Below are 17137 nucleotides of genomic sequence, written 5' to 3' on the forward strand. Positions count from 1 at the left end.
GGTTGCTACAAGTACTGTCTTTTTTATCTTAAAATTATTCTGATGTGAATTTTGGATATAAATCTCTTGAACAGTTTCAACATGCCCCATTTGCTTTTATTTCATGAGATCTGAAATTTTAGACAGTGTTTGATGGCTAAATTATGCTTAAGTAAATATTAGGAATAACTAGATATGTCTGTAGTTTTCTGCTTAAGGTTCTTGGATTTAGAAGTAGTCTTCCTGATAACAATCTGGACACAACCCTAAAAGGAGTCAGCACATTAATTTCATTTTTTAATGAAAATTCATTAAAAATTTAAACAAGCATTCACAGATAGAATCCTTTTGTAAACATGCAAAACTTCTATACTTATAAAAACTTAATAAATTTGTGATTTGGAAGCAGCAGAATGGGTGCTAAAGAGGTAGCAACCTGAGAAGAGGTGTGATAGGAAAAGACTGCTAGAACATAAAATATAGATGGTCGAGCTAATGCTGTGTGTTGTCATTTTGTGTGAGTCCAGTCCACATGGAAGAGTGGAGAAAGCTGCATTTCCTTCAGAGAGAGAGAAACTGAGTCTTTGTTCATTCCAGGGGTAAAAAACTTGGTGTGATTTACCATGACTTTATTAATTGTGTTAATAATTTTGATAATACACATACATTTGTAACTAGTAAATATTTATTGGAAGAAGTTACTGGAACATTATATCTACCTGTGTCTGTGGATATATATGTTTTGAAGGGTTCATTCTTTCTGTAAAGTTAATGATTCAGTGACCCTGATATATGTCATGAGGTGTGCTACTAAAACATTAGTTATACTATCAGGAAACCACAGCTTGAAGGCTGTTGAGGAAAACCAGAGGATTGTAACAGAGACTCCCTGAAAGTTCAAGTCTAGGATAATTGCAGAGGCCTGGAACATGCAAGGAAGGAACAATACCAGTAGTGCCAGGTCTGTTAACTGAGATCACAAGTGGTCATTTCATGGTCATTATTGAAATTCCATGTTGAGACCCAAGTGGAACTTGGGGAAAAAAGGGATAAAAGAGAACAAAGAACAAGTATTACACATATGTGAATCTTAAATTAAAAAATAAATTTGAATACACCTAAGTGCTAACCACTGAGAAATAAGCAGACAAGCACAGTGTTAGGCAACATACCAAAGTTCCCTAGGCAGGCCCAAAGTGAGAAGGAATCATCAGCTTCAATGTTTCTCCCACAAAAGCACTTAATGTACTACCTTAACCCCATGCTCATTCTTCTTGTCAAAGACCGGTACCCCCCTTTTAGGACCCAAAGAGAAGAAAGAGGTTGGAGATAATGCCAGAAGGAGACGTAAATGCTAGAAAGGTTTTGTGTATCTGTTTCAATGCCGTCATTTTGAGGAGTAGACTGTAATAGTTGTAAAATTGCAGAACAGTTTAATTTGGAAAAAGGATAGCTAAAGGTTATCTATTTGAATTTCCTTAGTCAGAACCATTATCAAGCAGGTGACATTATTCAGGATTTCTAGTTACAAGTATCTCTAGGGACAAGGAATTCACTGCCACTTTGGCCAACCAGTCCTACTAACATGATGAAACATTTTCTGCTAACTTAGAATTATCATGTTGGAAAATGTACACATTGACTGCATCAGATTGTGATGGGTGTCTGTCATTCTGTAAAACTAGGGGGGAAGCTGAGAAGAAACTGCACCTCATCTGAGTCAATGGTTAAGGTGCAATCATGCTTCAGAAATCTGAATGCATTGCTTTCAGTTTCAGGAAACACCATTTTATTCATGCTCCAGGGCAAAGCATCTTCTCATCAGTGAACGCCCAGGAGTCTAAACAACAACACAAATGAGCCCAGTGGTGATAAGAAGCTTACCTTTCACCCATTCCTATAATATTTTGTCACCACCACCTGATTGCATTTTCCATTTTACATTAATAATGGGTAGAGCTGAAAAGGTTCAGATTTCATGTGCCACTTCCAACTTGATTCAGCAAATTTTTTGAATCAACAGTATTTTAATTGCAGAGCTCCTTGAGAACAGTTTTTGGGGATTTGTTTGCTTGTGGTTTTGTTGTTGTTTTTAATTTTATTTAGAAGGAGCATAAGACATCTTATTCAAGTTCTTGGATGAACATCTAGACTGCATGATACTGCTTATGCTTGAAACAAATCCCAAGAAAGGAACCAAATTTTGAGAGTTTTCAGAAAACTGGGAAATTTGATTAAATTTAAAATTATTGATTAAATATATTTTGCAACAATAATCAATAGAATTTATATTTTTAGGGGAAGCATAGAGTAATTTCAAATCACCTCTGTAAGGACAGCAATATTTGTTACTTGCAGCACAGAGAGTGCTTTCAGGTGACAACAGACTTGACTTCTAGAAGAATATGAAGCCCTGTCGTGGTTTGACACGGAAAGAGAATTTTTTCCAGAAGGAAGAGGTCAATTTAGATATTGACCAATTGAAAGTAGACACGCCTCTGAGAACACAGAGGGGTTGAAAGCAGAATTCCCAGGGGAACTCGCTCTCTTTGGTTCCGGTCAGCGTGCAGTGCAGACCTTCCCCCGCCCAGCAACCAGCTGGGTGGGGGACGGGAAGCCCCATGGCCTGAGAAAGGTAGGCCGAAGGCCCCAAAGGTGGTGAAAGGACTGGAACCGGGCTGGCCCCTGCAGATGGAAGGGTGGAAGAAATCTGGGATGTCTCCATTCCCCCCCCCCCAGAGTTCCTCTCCCGAGAGGGAGAGAGAAAGCCGCAAGGAAGGAGGAGCGGGGGGAGCTGCTGCAAGGTGCCCAGTTGTGTGGGAGTTGCTGGATGTCCGGGCATCGAGTCATCCTGGGAGTTCGGACTTTTAACCCTTCCTTGAGAAATGAAAGCTTTGTGAATTTTTCTTTCCCCTCCTCGGTTTGAAAGAGAGGAAGAGGGACACCTTGGACCCTGGGATGGGATGTTGGAAGGAGGAATTCTGGATGGGAGGGGGACAAGGAGTGGCTTTTGGCTGGACTTTCCCGTGTTAGCCACAACCTGAACCAAATCTTCTCCTTCAAGAGGGACTGTGTTTTGGGAGGATGCCAGTGAGTCAAGAGACCTGCTTCAGCTGGGAAAAAGACAAAAGTGGAGTGAACAGAGAAAAGGTTAGGGGGTTTGTGGTGGCGCCCCCTTGCCCTGGAAAGAGAAGAGAAGAAGATCTCTGTTCTTGAGCCCTCGGCCCCAGGGGAAAATGGGGGGGACTGTGGTCCCAAACAATGAAAAACTGAACTGTTGTTTTCTCCCCTCTTGGCAGGGCATCCTTGAAAGGAAAAATCCTAAAGGCAGTCTTACCATCAATGCATTGTGGTGAGAGCACTGTGCATGGAAAGGTGAAGGGTCACCATGGCAAACTTTTTCTCCGGGCAGTGCCATGTGTGACATGGAAGCACAGGATGTGGAGCTGTGTTTCTTGGGGGGTCTGTGGCACAGGAGAGACTCTGTTCCCTCGATGGACTGAGTATCGGTTGTTTGAAGGGTGGAAACCTGATTGGGGTCCAGATTGTGTCTCACTGTGGTTTGTTGGAGTTGGGTGGTGGGGGGAGGAATGTTTTGCAAGGTTTTCATTTGATCTTTGTGTGGTTTTTTTCCCCCTTCTTTAGTTTTCTCTTTTCTTTTATAGTAGTAGTTTAATAAAGTTTTTTTCTGTTCTTAAGCTTGGGCCTGCTTTGCTCTATTCTAGATTCCACTTCACAGCATTCAAGGGAGGGATCACATTTTCATGGTGGCACTGGCATTGTGCCAGTGTCAAACCATGACAAGCCCCAAGATATTATTTTTCTTCTGAAATGTCTTACAATTTCTGACTGAAGAGGCTGAAAAAGTTGTTTCACACACAGTGATCATTGGATGTGGATCAGTGGATTACATGAAAGAGTGTTTTCAAGATAAACTGTAGACATACATACACAGTTTACAAAAGCCTCTTAAAAGAGAACATAACATTTTCATGGACACAGAATTATTTTCCATTGGTATGTCTGAAAGCATTCTAATAGGCCCAAATTAATTCCATTCTAAAGTTCCATTTAACAAAGTAAAAGGAGAAATAGAACAAAATCCCTGCCCAGTGATCCCACTATTGGTCTTGCATGGCATAGAAGTCAGATTGTTTTTCCAGTCCAGAGGTAGGAAAATATATGTGAGCTCATCACCTGTGGTCATGTGATATTTACTTGGACATAAGCAACACATATTTCAGTAGTAACCCTGAAATGGGGAAAATTCTAAGGTTTTCACTTTTTCCAAGCACAAATCTCTGGAAGGTTCAGAAACTTGCTTTCCTGGATCCTGTTTGGAGTGACCACCAGAAACAATGTAAGGAAGACTATAGAAAACCTCAGGCTCTTTTTCAATGCTAAATGAATGCAGACAGTTGGAACTTATATTTTAAAAGCCAATTGTAATTCAAGCTCATCTGAAAAGAACTGCTTTCCCAAATATAGCACTCCCCAAAAAAATATTTCTTAAAAATGAACTGAGACACAAATGAGTAAATGAATAAGTAAATAATATTTCTCAATAGCAAAAAAAACAAAAACAAAAAAAAAAAACCAAAAAAAAAAACCCAGAAAAACTGGATACTGAAAATACAACTATGACACAAAAAGAGGCTTTTTATTTCTCTTGCTCTAATAGTTGCAGTGTAACATGGCTGTAAACCAGCAGGCAGCCATAAACACCAATGGAGAGTGTTTAAATCAATATGAAAAAACCAGGTTTTCCAACTGCAGCCTTTGCAATCTTAAAAAAAGCATTAAAAGGCAGAAGGAACACATTGCATTGAATTGCCTTCACCATACAATTTTCTCAGTGTCACAGAGGTTAAGAGGCTCCTTGACCATATCAGCAGGTAAAACCTCTATGTTCCAAACCCAGCAGGAACATCAGTAATTTACAGCAAGGGATCTGTGCAGTGTCTTCTCTTTTTCATCCATGAAGAGCATTTTTGTTGTCTAGGTGCTGTTGTTTCTTAACATCGGAAAATTGAATTTGTTGCATAGGAGAATTGTTGATGTGCATACTTGAAATAAATCTCAGGCATCTCAGTTTTATTTCTCAGATGATTTTCCCAACAGTAAGTTTCTTAAGTTTTCTTGCCCTCTCTTTCCACTTCCCAAATCAATGGCAATACAATTGTTTAACTCTGGCCTGCTGACTATCGAGACATTTTTTAATTTAAAAAGTGAGTATTTGATGTCACCTAATAGCTAAGCTGCAGATAACATGACAGTAATCACAAGTCATTGACAGGGTTGCAGAAGCTGCATTCTTCCTCTTTCCAACTTAATTTTTGCAAAATTTCAATAAAGTTAATTTAATTTTTTTGAGAGAAAGAAGGGACTTGTTCTCATGAAAAAGTGCTAAGGACCTATTCTCCTGGGTTTTATGGTACTAAAAATTACAGGAAATTCCATATATGTATGCTAATTTTGATTAACAGATTCCAACAACACTTAGTTTCAGAAATAAAACTGCTCTGAATGATAAGCCTCTTACACATCCATGATAACAAATTGACATCTGTAGAATAGATTTTTTTACTGTTTTTATGTCAAATTAGGAGATAGGTGCTGTTCATGATATTTAACTGATTTTTGATCATTTTACTGTTCTTCCTAAAAAGAGTTAATGATGATACTGATGGTTTTCTGTTCAAGAAAGAATTCCAAGACTGCAGCTGCATTGCCTGGATCTCTGGACTTTTGAGTTCTCCAGGATTTCAACTTTTAAGATCTATTTGAAACCTGTTAACTAATGAAAATTTTTTGACAGTCAGGAGATATTTTCACAGAGGCAAAAATTACTGTATTTTATTAATCTAACTTGAGTATGCTACAGAGGAACAAACTTCGAAAACAAAGTCCTGCTATACTTAAAGGAGACAGAGGTAGACAAAGGTAGACAAAGATACATATATAGTCAGTGTTCATTCCTGGGTATTATGTATAATGGGGGTTTTGTGAGACTGTTTTGGTTTTTTTTTGGAAACAGGTTTGAACAGGTTAGAAATACCTTCCTGAAGAAATTATCTGAAAAATATGAAGTTAATATATATATATATAAAGATAAAGGATATGGAACTGGTTTTATTAATACTTATAAACCTTCCCATAGGAAAATTAAGAAATGCTTTTGATAAATATTTATATGGAAATAAGCTAATTTTGGTCTTCTAATTTCCCATTATTGTTGCTCAACACTTCTTTCACTGGTGAAAACTTATTTGCAATTTTTTTCCAAAAGCTGTCAATTTCTGTATCTTTGTCTGACACCTATAAACAAAGCTGTCAAGGTGGATGGAGGAGAGGAGTAGCTGAGGCAGAATTTCACAGCTGGTGTTGACACAGACTCACATGCAACATTATTTTCAGGGTCCATAGCTAAAAGCATACATGGATTCTAATGACAAATGAGAAACAGTTTAAAAAAGTCCATAAATCATTGAAAACTACAGAAATTCATTTAAATGACAAAGGCCCTAAACTTTCACAATACAAGTAAAGAAAAACACCAGATTCAAATTTGAATTATCAGATTACCCTGTAAACTTCAAGCTTTTAATATGTCCAGGTTCTTAACACCTGAAAGCAAATTGTTCTGATGTAGGACATATGATGATGTGATGCCACAGATGTGTTAATGCTATGTAACTGCAAAGACAGTGTTTCTAGAGCACACACACAAAGTGTTGTTCTGTCATGGGCTGGAATCGCTAGCTGAGTGTAAAGCAACCAACAGGCTATTTTATTAAGAGTTAAGCTTTTTAGTTTGCAAAGTGTCACACTTTGAAAGGTAATTTAATGCTGCTGAAGTTAGAAGCTGTTTTTAGGTTTAAAGTTGTCAACAATTCTGCACACCCGCACCACATAATTTTAAAGGCATTCTAGTCCTTTTTTCTCATCATATCAGACTGTATGTATGTGTTAAGGTTTTTATTCTTATAACAAAAAGATAAATTATTCACAGCAGGTTATCTACCTTAAAAAGACAGCAAATGTTACTTCATGATATTGAAAGCACATACAATTTCGATTTGTTAATTTTTTCTAGTAAAGACATTGTGTGACAAGGTTTGTATTATATATATCTTAATAGCTATGAACACATCTGCTAGTTTTACATATTTTCAAAATAATTTGACCCCTCTGGTATATTTTCATTTCAAGTAAATGAAGGTTTTTAAACTACTGAAAGGGGTAATTAAATTTTTGTCATCTGGCAAGTTACATGAAACTGTGTGCTTTGCTCTGAATTTTAGTTATAAGAAGGAAAAGAAGAGGAAAATTCCTTACCAGTAATTTCATGTCTTCTACTCCAAACAGAATTAGGGTAACTTTAATGCTGTGACAAAAAAATCCTAAGGAAACAAAGCACATAAATCCCTACAGAGATAACTTATGCATGTTAATTTACTTTCATTTTATCATGTTGTATAACAGAAAGGTTATCTGTTATTAGCTGACATAAGTGCATCTGCAAGGAGCACTTGAAAATGTTGATTTATTTGAGAGAAAATTAAAACAGCTCCTTTCTGAACCTCTGAACTCACAATAACTTAACATAACTGCCTAAGCAATTTATTTGGTGAGATGATCTTTTAAAAGTGCATTTTCAACGTTTTCTTCCTTAGGATTTCTAATCTGTTATAGGTGAAACTCAGAGTTGGCAAAAGACTGTTTCCATGGGCATGGAAAACTGCAAAACTTTTTTCATCCTGTATGTCCCTTTACTAAATAATGGTCAGATGGAGTCCTTAGGAAGTGTGGCTCCTTTCTAGAGCTGAAAGTCTCTCTTTCCTAAAGAAGGAATAATGACAGTGGGTGCCTTGTTGAAATACTTTTAGGCCATTGAAGTCAAAGTGTTGTATAAGAATGCAGTCTTTTGTAGTTTAATTTCAGATCCTCTCCAGAATAAAGAATTCATGGCAGGTGAAAATTGAAAACAGTGGCTGAAAGGAATGAAGTTAGTACAGAAACCTTTAAAATGCAAAAAGGTCCAGATTTTGTTCATTATGATTTTCAGGGTAATTGCAAATATTTTTTTAACCTATTTAAACCAATTTGCCCATCTTCAATTACTCCTATTGCTCTTACTGCATGTTTTTGCCTCTTGCTTTTGTACTGACAGTAGCACATTTTACTTAATGACTCATACACTTTGTTTTTCCTTTTTCATTTATTTAGTACACCGGATACTTCAGTCCTCTACTGGAAAAGAAGTACTATTGAAATTTATAAATTATGTTAATTTAAAAATTATTAATAATAACATACATTTGCAATAAGAATGCAGTAGCTAAGAAATTGAAATGTTGCATTTCCTATTTTTTGTCTTGTAAACATATGCAATTTAAGGCACATGACCATTATAAGAGGGTTGAATTTTAAATTTGTTCTCTCTTCTTTGAAGAAATTGACCAAATCCCCAGTGACAGGAGTATTCAAAACTGTACCTCAAATTTTTAATTGCCAGTATTATCCAGAAAATTTCTATTTATAATCCATTTAAAAGTGGAAAAATTCTAATCATAAACCTCATAAGAACAACTATTTCCTTTTTTAATAGATTAGATTAATTTCACTGTTGTAACTCGGAGCGTGAGGAAAAACCCTCATGCCTAAGATTGGGTGGGCTGTGTATGACTAACTGCTGGGAGATCTCACAGAAGAAAGTCCTGTTTGCATAATTCAGTGACACTGAGAACATGTTTAATCTTTCTTATATTATAGAGAAGTTTTCTTCTGTATCTGGAAGCAGAGGCTGGTTAACATTGCAGAAGTTGTCTGAGCTGTCAAGGTATTACAGATACTATGCTCTTCATAGACACAGTCATAGTCCTTAACATCAGTGTTCAGGTCTCACCATTAAATCAATACATAAGGAGAATTCTGAAGTCAGGTGTTAGAAGATAATTAAAAACATTTCCCATAAATCTGAATAGTAAATAAAATTGTATCATTTCAGTGTATGATGATGGCAGCTTATTGAAGTGACATTTCACTACCTACCCAAATTAAAATTTATTTTAGAAATAAGTACCTTTATAAAAGCAATACTTTAAATGTTTGTACTTCTGACAAGACCTTGGAGCTTTCTATCTGAATGCTATTGAAAGAGACAGTTTTTCAGTCTAGTTTAAATCTCTATACAGAAAACAGACCATTGGCTTAGACCTGATTTTGAAACTTCACTTCCACACACTGGCAAACAGAAAGGTTGGAAAAGTTCTCTATATTTGGAGATTCTGAGAAAGACATATTCTCTCATAGTTTTGTTTAGTTTGATTTGGAAATACAAATATTATTTAAATAATCTTGAGACTGTAAACTCCAGCTCCACTGAGCTTGAATGCTCAGCTTTGAGGCTTAAGCCGTCCCCTTCAGCGTAGAAGACCTTAGATTAAAAATATCTTATTCAAAATTATTATAATGACTTAAAGTACTTTTTAAAATTTGATTGTCAATTTATATTAGAAACAGAAATGCCAATGAGCAGCAGGCTTTTTCTGGAAATGGGAGTGAATTCAGAGAATTTAGTACTTATTCCTTAAGTACTAAATAGCTGAAACACGATACTGTCTTGTTTTGGAAAGGACAAGCAAATAAATTTTAATTATATGTAAAGGAATGCTAAGAAGGCATGTTGGTGTGCTGTGGTTCAGACAGTAAGAGTGTGAAGAAAATATTTCCAAATTAGTCTTAAACTGAGTTCTATTTATTTGTTTATGTTCCTTAACAGTTTATTTAGGGGACACTAAAAAAAAAAAAGTAAGCTTGCTAACATGCCTAGCAATTTACAGGAGACTTGAAATGTATATTGATTAAATTACTTCCTGTATTTGAGGTACAGCACATTTTGTGTAGCGTCACATCTCTTATGAAGTTAAAGGGGCTTTAAATAAACCTCACTTGTTAAAAGCACAAAGGAAATTTTCTGAAGATAACAGGCCCACTTTGTCAGGACTTTGGGAACTGAATGACAAAAAATAGCTTTTGAGTCTTTTAATTCTTCAGATTTGGTGAAAGAAATTTAGAGAGGTTAAACAAAGTTTGCATGCGGTCTTATAAACCCTTCAACATTGTGTTCAGCTGCTCACATGACAAGGTTAACCAGAAAATTCTGCTGTCTTTCTCTATAATAGACTGCTCATTGAATGTCCATTATTTAAAACTCAAGAGGCGTAAAGGAAACATATAAATTATCATTTAGATGACAGATTATAGAAGAAACTTATAAGGACTTAATAAATTTAAGTAACAATTGGAGATTAAATAATTCAGCAGATATTACTCTTTAATAAACACCATACTTTATTAAAACATAAAATGAAGAAATGAAGTCACTCCAGAAATACAAATGTATTTTGCCCCTTTATAGCTTGATGGCATTAAGGTACATCATGCACCATACCTATCACAGCCTTATAGTCCTGTGAGTCTGACATGTCAGTGGATTCCTTAAAGCTGACTGCACTGGAGGCTGAAGTCAGCCTCACTGGAAATGAGTGGCAAAGGCAGCCCATTGTGACTTGCCCAGAGCCTCTGTGCATCCTTGGCATAGACTGTCTCAGGAGAGGATGTTTCAAAGACCCAAAAAGGTGCTGGTAGGCTTTCAGTACAGCTGCCTTGGAGATGGAGGAAATTAAGAAGCTGTCTACCTTGCCCTTGTCTTGGAGGGCCCTCCTGTTGTGGGGTTCCTGAGGGTGGAAGAACAAAAGGTGCCAATCTCTCCCACAAGGAGCAGCATCTGAGTCTCCCTGCTTCCTGCCCATACACTCCTTTGGTGACTAGAGAGCCAAGGAGTGATCAGTAGAACTGTCTCAACCTTTAAGAATCCCACACTGGGTGCCAAATAGGATTTGTGGTTTAACCCCAGCTGGCAGCTAAATAGCACTCAACCTCATGCCCTGCCCTGCTGCCCCCAGTGGGGAGGAGAATTGGAAGAAGGTAAACACATGGATGTTGATAAGAACAGTTTACTATTGGAAATAAATTCTTGAGCTTCTTGTGCTTGCTGGCAGATCATGGGTAACTGAAAAGTCCTTGTCTTAGGTTAAACATTGCACAGCAACAGCTAAAACAGCAGCCTATTATCAACATTATTCTCATACTAGACCCAAGACACAGCTTTGTTCCAGCTGCTAGGAAGAAAATGGTAGCTGGAGGCTGTCTAAGGCACAGTAATTATAAAACTAGAGAGTTTTGACTCTTGGAGAATAAGGGGTATGCAAGCAGAGATGCCACTTTAGACTTCCAGAATAGAGTTTTAATAGCTATTTTCAGTATTTCTTTTCATTATTTTGGCCCCTGTTTCTAATTTCAGTCCCTGTTAAAAATCCTCTGAAATTGACAAGTTCACAAATTAATTGAAAAATGTAATAATTTTTAAATTTATAAAATACTATGCTTAGAAAACCTGAATTTAATTTTTTTTTTTCAATGTTCAATTTAGGCATTGTCTAAGTAATCAATTATTTATGAATGCCTTCGATGTCTTTGTGGTCCTGTTTTTCTCTAGTGTCTCTTCGACTGAGTAGTGTACCAGCATCCAAAGTATCATTAAATAATAAATCAGTAAGTAGTATTCACCTCATCATACTCCAGGTCACACAATCTATCATATCTGAGAATTCCCATTAACTCTTGTGGATTAGTAACCTGAAAATGTGCTTTGTCATTGAAATAAGGGAAGAAAATGCAAGGAGAAAGAACTCTTTTATAGGTTGCCGTTCTCAGAGCAGGATAACCTTGTCCTGAGAGAGACTAGTACCATTTCCCTCTGGAACTCTTGAATTTCTCTTCACATGCTGGTTGTATTTTACAAAGTGTTTGCATTTATTATGTTAAGCATGCATTGAAGCATTATTTATTTTTTTAATCTTACCTGATGACAGAGGGAAAGAAGCAGAGGGAAATAACTTGTGTTGGACATTTATTGTCAGCAGCTGGCAGCAGTCATGATCTGGTAATTGATCCTGAACCATGTGAACCACTGTTAAAACACTGTGACCTGTTTTGGCGATTCAGGTAGAATTTCTGTTCCTGAAAGACAAATAAAAAGATCTGGGAAAAGAGGGAAAAGGGATTATTCTTCAAGAGAGGAGCAGCATTTTAGGAGAAACACATTACCTGACTATTTCCTGTGCTCTATTTCCTGTACTCGTCACTAATTCAGGCTAAAGACTTTGGTTTGCCCCTTTTGTGTCATGAAAAGTCATTCATTACTCTAAATACAGTTTCAGGCTTTGTGTCAGCTTGTAATAGTACAGTTTATCACCACAGCAAGAGGGAAAAGCACAGAAAAATTAGGTTAATCAATACCACTGCAGTGTGTTTGACATTACATTCAGGAAAGGTTTAGCATGTCATTCCTAACTGCAGGCCATAAACTGCCTGAGGTCTGTGTATGCTCTTGATGTGAGTGCTGGTTCCTCATGCGGATCGAGGGCAGAACATAGCTTTAAGCTTCTGCTAATCATGCATCCCCTGCAGACACCAAGCACCTTGGATTGGAAAAAATGTGACATCACTGCTTCCAATTTTCCCTCTCCTAAAAAAAATTACAATGTTTCTAATTGGCAGACCTAGGCAAAATCGCTAACCAAATGTTCCGTTTAAAACTTACAAACGATTTTTTTGCCTTAACATTTAAAACTATTAATTCAGTGTTTGGTAGGCAGGGATTTGTTGGAGGCTGGTGTTTGGGGTTTTATGAGCATTTTTGGTACTTTTACACTGGATCAAGGTAGAAAATGGCAAACTGACAATGGAAAAAATATTTGTGAGGCACTTCAATAGTAAGGGATAGGAAGTATGATAATATGCTTACAACCATAGGGAACTTAGGGGGAAAAAACTCCTACTGTTTGTACTGCAAAATCACAGGACTTCCAGATATGTGCAGATTCACATCTGTGATTAAAAAGATGTATCAATACCTTATTTGTCAAAATAATATGTGGTCTTATACTGAAGGCATTATTCAAGCAAATGCTGGTGATGACTGTGATGGTACTTTGTGATGACAATGACAACCTTATGGTGCATTTTTTAACACAGGAAGTTACTCCCCATGTCTTTAGACTCAAAACTTCCTAGTCTTGCATGTTGTAATCCTCTGTTAATTAGGTAGTTTCCATCTCTAATTTATTTTCTAAAAGCCACAAGTCTGTTTGAAGTTTAGAGCAAAAACAGAGCACTGTGAGTTTTAACATTGTACGAAGCATTGCTATAATTTGAAACATATTTTATATCAGTTATTTTAAATTACATGTTCTTGAAGATATGTCATCATTTTTGTAAACCTTAGTAAAATATTCTTTTTTTAGAAGAGTTACTTGTAAAGTTTATACAATTATGTAGCCTGAGATAAAGTTCAAAGACTCAAGGATTAATATCATTCAAATTTCCAGAAGCCTACAGTCCAGGTCCTTGGTAGACTTAGAGACATTACTTCACTGAAATTAATGGAGATATACAGACTTGCTCCAACTCAGAAACTGTACTGGAATGTTTATCTAAAGATAATGTAAAAATCTTTCATCTTGAAATTGAGTAAGGTAGTTCATAAATATAGGCTTTCCTTCAAGACTTTTGGTATGAGTGTAATTTTCATTTGAATGAGGTCAAAAGGGCTACTCTCAGCATAAATTAGAGATAAAACAAGAAAAGGAAAAAAAGGACAATTAAAAAGATACACGGACAACCGATAAAACTTGAGTACAAGTGAGATATATTCGTAAAATAAACCCTGAGTGGAGTTCTTATGTGCTACTAAAATATCAGGACCTAAGGCTTATTTCTGAATTATTTTTCTACGTTCATTTTTTTTATATGTTAAAAAGTCCCCTTTGCACCTGTAAATGAATCTATTTTAAAGTAAGAAGGGGATTATTATGATCACTTATTCTGAACTTTTCTATAAGGCCTGACCCATCTTCTGAAGCAAGATAATGCAATTTCCTCCATAATAATCTGTATTTTTATGTGTTTTTTCTTTTAAGCACTATTTTTAAAAAGTGAGATGTGGATTTGACTGGGAGTATTGTATCACACTATGATTAACTGTAGGGCAACCTCAGGCAGACATTTCTGCTATTCTTTTATCTCTATTCACAGATTGGGTAACATGTTTTGGGATAGGCTTTCCAAAGGTTTTCAGTGCTTGCATTTTACATGCCAAACTTTTTTTGGTTCCTGTAAACATTTATTCAGAAGGGTTTATAGATTAATTTCTAAAATGGGTCTGAAAGAATTACACATTTTAATTGGCATGTTGAATAAGTAAGTTGCTATAGACTGCTACAATAATTATCAAACATGAATGAATACATATTTCTGAAAATGAGGACAACACTCAGACTTCCAGCTCTGAAATGTACACTTCTTATAGCCAGTTACTTGTATGACTTTGCTATATCAATGTGCCATTTGACAGAAAAAAGACAGAGGCACATTCCCTATTCAGTTAATCATACATATATATACACACGTAAAGATATTTCCCCTAAAGGAATAAGTGCTATTGACACATTCAGGCCCAAGTATGATATGTTCATTTTAAAACCAAATTCAAGAAGGAGTCTAGCTTTGATTCTGGATGAAATTATGTGGAGAAATTTTATGTTTGTAAACCAATTGTCAAATTCAGTGAGAATCTAAGAGGATAGTAATATGACCAGGGTGGCAATAAAGGTGCTTAGGACCTCATCGTGAATCACTTAGTCTGGAGGCCCCTTTAAATATTGGCAACAGTCTATCTGCAGTGATGCCTGTAGGCAGTCTTCAAGCATTTTATTCTGGCAGCTAATAATAAATCCACTACGTATTTTATCAGCCCTGATATTCCCTGGATAATGGCCAAAGAGAAAAGCATTTATCTACCATGTGCATCTACTTAAAAGCTGGAACAAATCTTCATTTTTATTAGAAGAGTCACTCACTCGTGGCCTTCATTTTTACATAGCAAGTGCAAATGATTTTCTGGAGCATTTCTGTAGAATTATGCACTTTCCTGAAAAGTCTACATGAGGAAGGTGATACTTTATTAATATCAAATGAAACCTTGTTAACCACTTAAAAACTAAAATGGAATGAAATTCTGTAATTGTGCATTTTACAGCTAGCATATGCATCACCTTTTCATATGATGCACAACATCAAAGATAATTTAAATATACTTTATACTGCCTTATGATACAATTAAATTAATAAGTAGAATGACAACCATGGTGATTGGCTGGAAAACTGAGGCAGGAGATATTTGCTAAATTCCAGAAAACTTTTCATAATAATTATTATTTTACTGGATTTTTAGTGATTTATCATCTGTGGAAATGATGATAAAATTCAGAAATGCCAAGTGGGGAAAAACTGTGCCATGAAACTGAAAACTACTGGAACCTAATGTTGGGCCAATGAAGAGTTGTTTCCAGAGTTGTGTGACATTTTGGGATGGTGTGCTAAGTGTATATGAATTATTTTGAAAATAAGTGCTTTTGATTTGTAGAGATTAATATGAAATTCTAATTAAACAAGTCTACTCACACCACCTGGAAACTCCATGAAAAATGCAGAGAAATTCTCTACATTTTATTAATACAGTACCTGAACAGATTATTGGAACGCTTATCAGTACTGTTTAATATCAGGTTGTTTGACAAACAGGCAGGAAAGCATGACTTCAGGCAAGTATTCCATTATAGATAGTGTCTGTGTTTATTTAATGTGTTTTGTGCTATTTTAATTAGGTAGATTATATACCTATAGCTAGGAATTGAAAGAACAGAATTTGAAAAGAACAGGCTAAAAATATAAAAATTTATTACTCCAGAGCAAAAATATTTTAGAATGTTTAAAATAAAGAAAAGCAAACAGCTCTGTTCTCCTTTGCTTGAGATATAAAGTAACAAAATTTAACTGAGTGTTGATGAATATATTTATCTTAAGTTATATCTTCCTACTATTAGGATTTAGCAATATTTTAGTTTGGAAAAACTGATTTAAAGCCCAGTATTGCTGTAATATTCGTACCCCTGCTTTGCCAATTTACTTCATTAGAATCAACTAAAAGATACAAATTTAGGTTGAATGTGTTCCTGAAGAAACCAGGAACCAATGCAATGTTCTGCTGCAGTGCTCCAGAGAGCATGCACTGTGGGAAAAATCTGTCATCCTTTGGAGGAAAGCAAATTTTCTTTCAGGTCTTCTATCAATTTGGTCTCTGCATGCACAAGTTTCTGTTCTTAATAGCGAGACAATCTGAGATACAAAAATTTGTTTCACATCCTCTATTAAGCATAGACACACATTGCCTCTGTAGGAGCAGCAAATGCTGCAAGCTTCATTGGTAGTATGCAAACACAAACTGTGCTAGAATGATGCTGGTCCACAACACGACACTATTTTTTCTGTCTTTGCACCATAACAGTTGCTAACTCAGATTTGTCCAATGACAACAACTGTTAAACTGATGTCCAAATGCAATTTACCCTATGAAGTATAGTTGATACAAAGCTTAGTGTAGCTGAGGACCTACCCTCAGCACTAGAAAATAATCATAGGTTTTGGGTGAAGGAAAGGTCCGATATTAAGGAACCACTTTCAGGGAAAAGGTCCTAGACCCAGTGTCCTGAACACTTTAGGTTTAGTACACCCTAAACATAAATCCCTAAAACACCATAAATCCTGTTGATACATCTCTACTCTATATTGTATTATTTATTCTGTCTAGCACCATATGCTAGATCCATTTATGTCTCGTTTTTTTCATTTATGTAATTAGAAGATATCTTTACTGCATCCCCCATTAACATGTTCAACAGGTTTTTTGTGAGAACTAGCATCTACTACTTTTTTATTAAAAACATATTTTCCATCATAATTTGTCACAACACCTATAGGTGGCCAAAACATGCCAGTTGATTTTATGTTAGGGTGCCTTGCATATAATTTTAAGATAATCAAATAGCCAGAATTGCTCTATACAAAATACTATCACTTGCAGCTACAGCAAAATTAATAAAAAAAAAAAAAAAAAAAAAGAAGATTCTCTCAAAATCTGTATTACTATATAGGTAATATAACATCACTATTTTCTGCAAGTCTGTATATG

General features: G+C 35.9%; 2 long non-coding RNA genes across 2 annotated transcripts in view; both read left to right on the plus strand.

The window, feature by feature from the left end:
• The window catches only part of LOC144246385 (uncharacterized), a 151360-nt gene that overhangs the window by 27365 nt on the left and 106858 nt on the right, over positions 1 to 17137 (plus strand). The gene's annotated exons all lie outside the window — the stretch shown is intronic.
• LOC144246384 (uncharacterized) lies at positions 2444 to 3677 on the plus strand. The gene is made up of 2 exons (XR_013340096.1): positions 2444 to 2614; positions 3044 to 3677. It is a non-coding gene; the product is annotated as an uncharacterized LOC144246384 (long non-coding RNA).

This window comes from Lonchura striata, chromosome 6 (genome assembly GCF_046129695.1).
Source record: "Lonchura striata isolate bLonStr1 chromosome 6, bLonStr1.mat, whole genome shotgun sequence".
Lineage (NCBI taxonomy): Eukaryota > Metazoa > Chordata > Aves > Passeriformes > Estrildidae > Lonchura > Lonchura striata.